General features: G+C 33.1%; 1 long non-coding RNA gene across 1 annotated transcript; it reads right to left on the bottom strand.

The window, feature by feature from the left end:
• Positions 1–1,415: 1,415 nt before the first annotated feature.
• On the bottom strand, positions 1,416–3,310 carry LOC128156650 (uncharacterized). Its single transcript, XR_008239741.1, has 2 exons — positions 2,417–3,310; positions 1,416–1,615 (listed from the first exon to the last, which is right to left on the bottom strand). It is a non-coding gene; the product is annotated as an uncharacterized LOC128156650 (long non-coding RNA).
• Between the last annotated feature and the right edge of the window lie 871 nt (positions 3,311–4,181).

Raw genomic sequence — 4,181 nt, 5'->3', positions numbered from 1 at the left:
AAAATATAAATGTTGACTACATTAAGTATGTCCTGAACATATCTTATTACCAAACAAAAATTAAAACGGAAACAAATGTTTATTACAGACACAAAAAGTCCACTCTTAACACACGTCCTTAGTAAAAATTATTTCAACACAATTATACTTAGTGATCTAATATATATTTTCTAAGTTTAGTAAGGAACTAACTAATGCTTTACTATAGTAATTTACCTGAATGTTTCGTCCAAACATGTCTCAGCTTTGTGCAAAAATCTTTACATGGTTTCTATTTTTAAACTTCAGTTTTATACACATTGATGAAACTTTAACATTTAGACCTTGTCATGCAATAAAACAATTATATTAACATTCAAGTATAATGTACCGCTAATCAATGAAAAGTTCAATATTTTCTAGCTTTATTTCAACTAGCATGGGTCCCAGGCTCTTACATAAAAAACCCAAAAAATTAACAATAAACGTGGAATTTTAAAATGTCATTTCTTCAAACCATGAAAGAGTATACTTTTAGAGGAATAGAAATAAACATTTTTAAGACTCATCATTACATTGTAGTTTGTTTGTAGTGGCTCAAATGGTCATGGAGCTTGTGGTTTTTACTAACCAATAAATTTACGTATAAAAATAGAACAGTGTTCATAACCAACGCAATACACCGCACTTAGTTTTTTTTTCACTTCCCAATAATATTTTCCACTCAAAATGAAAAGAATCCCTTTTTTTTATTTTAATTCTAATAAACTCACGTTTGGTGAAACCATGTGGAAATTGGACCTTAAATTCATGCACATGCAAATGTGGCTCAATCAGAGATGAGCGATGATAAAATGTGACTATAATACCAATATTAATTAGAGAAGAGACTGTTAACATAAGCTTAACAATTATAACACTACTATCAGTAAATCTATACATTCTATATGAACCAACTTAGTTGATTTTTTTAATATTAGATGTTAAATATGTTAACTGCAAAATAAAAAAAACCTTACTTAGCTACCTTTTATGATTGTGAATATAGGTAGGTGGTAACAAACTCACGAAAATATATTCTTTTCCGTTTTGGTGTAAAATATTTAAACCGTTAGAACAATGAAAATCAAAGTACTGAAAGTACTGTTAGACGGTGGCGCCGTTTGAAAGTGGCATATTGCATGTATGTAAATTATTGTTGTCGAAAATCCACAGCCAGCGTCTCATACATGTACTAGCACAACTGGTCGTGAGTTACTTACATGGGTAATTCTGTGGAAACGTAGTTGTGTTCACAATCCACACTTTACAAATGTTGTGTCTCTTTATCGTCATCTTTTGAGGAAAATCCATAGATTTATCACAGTAGCCTTTGTAGTATAGAAGTTTGTATCTATATGGTTGTATCTATATGTTTGTAACTATATCAGTTGATATTAAAACTCCGTTTTCGGTAATACATGTACTACACAAATGTATTTTGATTGCCCCAGAATGACTCATTAAATATGTGGGTTGCCACCACATATTGAATGAATAAATCAAATCCAAAGCGATTTCATCACAGTGCGCCAAACTATTTGATTGTATAAAGAAGGGGAATTTTGGTTTTTTCCCTTTTGACCTTTGGGTTGACCTAGCTGCAATAATGTAGCCCTCTCCGATTTTTTATATCTGATGTTTACTGGAGAGGGCTACAATTCTACAGGATCTCCGTAATGGTGCAAAATTGATTTTTTAATGCGACTGACTTCGGTCTGAAAAGATCGATTTTATATTTGACATCCTTTTGATAAAATGATTTTTTAATTCAGGTTGAACAAACTAACCGTATATAAATCAAAACCAGATAAAACACATCAGCATGTTTACCAGTCGTCTTTTTCAGCAGCAATGACAGTTCTCGCGTGATTTTATGGGATTTACGCTTGGAGTTTTGATGGGCTTGATAACGTGAATGTCAGTGTAGATAATCGATCTTACCTCGTTCTATCACTAAAATATCATTTAAGGAAATGGTATATAATGGAAAATTCATATTTACCGCGTTAATTATGTTTATATTAGGAGAATTCTTATATTCAGTTCAAGATCCGCTCCTGAATTCTCATTGGCTGTCCAAAAATAAGACCGGTCAAGGTCAGTAAACATGGCGGACAAATTCAACTTGTGTTGTTGACATACACGAAAAATAACCGATATATGGACTATACTTGATATTTTTGGATTAATTTATGCCATAGACATCTACAATGTTTGAGTTCAGGTAAGAAATGCAAATGTTATTGTCATTTATATACGATTTGAGACGAAATTGTTGCGGGAGTGAATCACTCCCGCACTTGCACCATTACGGAGATCCTATGGAGTTGTAGCCCTCCCCCCCCCCCAAAAAAAAAAAATCGGGAGAGGGCTACAGTATTGCAGCTAGGTTGACCCTGCAAAGGGGAACAACTTTTGAAAAGTGTGGATTGGACTTTTGTGCTTTAAAGATATTGTAGATTTCTCAAAGTAACGAGAACAAATAAAGCTTTAGTATGATAAAATACTTATCAGGTTTTTACTAACTATTTGGGCATACATGTAGTATGTTTATTATCCCTCTCGACAGCATTTTCTCTCAGTTTCTTCACGGGGAAAAAGTTGCATCATCACACTTGCTTATGGACTATCACACTTGCTTTTGTCCTCATAGTCAGTTATACATTTAGGTGTACAGAAAACGGAATGGTTTGCAAGAACCTGTTTGATAAAACTGGTATTGCTTTTGGAATGCACGTCATCATGAAACAGAAGAGTCAATCAATATTTTATCTTCGACTGTAGTGGATTATTTCCATTTGCTCACAACGTAAGTGAATAAAAATTTGAGAAAAAAATATCATACAATATTCAGTCGCGGCAGTTTCATTTATCAACGTTTTAAAGTACATTTGTCTAATTGCATTTAGCTATAGATTTATTCAAATCATTTGAATGAATTTGGGAAAGTCACATGTATATTTTATCGCTTCTCAGTACACTTTAACACGCATAATTTACTTGCAACATTAAACTTTTCTAGTAAACTTACAAGAAATATACATTAGATTAATTATTCAAAATAAGTTTTTAAAAACACCAAACAAACAAAATTCAAGTTAAACGCATGTTTTCTGACCGTACAGCTGTGTATATAAATTTCATTTTATTCTTTGCATGTACTATAGTCTATACAATAGATCTACAGTCCGCAAATCTCGGCAATATTTCCGGAAAGCTATAGTTCTGTAGCTCAGCAGAATACTACAGTCATCTATGAAGCACATTTTTTACCTTCATGTTTCATTATTTATCGCAAATATAGCATGGATGTATACGCTACGGCCGATTTAGCATTTCGTTGAGTGATGACATTTCGATTGCGAGTCGCAACAAACTGGCGCATTTATATAGGCCCGCCTATTTGTAATTGGAAACAAATGTCGAAGAAAGCTCATAATAGAGTTGTACTCGCGAGTTAAAAATTATTTGAGAACAAAGGGGGTGATATTTACGTACATGTGTAAATAATGTTATCTATTTGCGAAAAAATCCCCCAAAACCAAAGAAAAGGTTCTCTGATAGCAGAGACGGGTGCATATGGATTAAAGTCACAGATTGTACTTCGCTCATCAAATTGCGTTATTTCAGTTTAGTGGGAAAACTGTTAAGTGAACAAAATTATTATATCTTACATTACCGTTCACAATGTACCATAAAATATTGCATGAGTTGAACCGATTGTTTTTTCTCACAAAAAAAGCTAGCGTTTGCTGCAAATTAGAGATACACGAGCTGATACGCCGTGAAATCCAAAAGACGTTTTACAGCATGTCTTTAATCCCTTATTTGTTTACAAAAAATCTGAACTGAAAATCTTTGAAACATCGTAAAATGTTGTTTGTTTATACATGTACATGTAAAATGGCGACTTGATTTGCACGTGAATTTTACAATCCGAGGTCGATCGATTAGCGTGTTTGAGAGAAAGTCAGCAGCAAGTAAAGCGTCAACATCAGTAGTAAATATTGTCTGATAAATATTGAGGTGCCTGTAATAATATTAATGTTCTTACAGACTGAGTGGTATGGTGGCATATCTCTGCCCCTTTTGTGCAAGTTATTTTCCATCAAATATGTCGACATGCAATATAAATATGTTGACATGCAAGATAGTTATGT

The sequence above is a fragment of the Crassostrea angulata genome, chromosome 7 (genome assembly GCF_025612915.1).
Source record: "Crassostrea angulata isolate pt1a10 chromosome 7, ASM2561291v2, whole genome shotgun sequence".
Classification (NCBI taxonomy): domain Eukaryota; kingdom Metazoa; phylum Mollusca; class Bivalvia; order Ostreida; family Ostreidae; genus Magallana; species Magallana angulata.
This window is presented reverse-complemented; position numbering and strand designations above follow the sequence as displayed.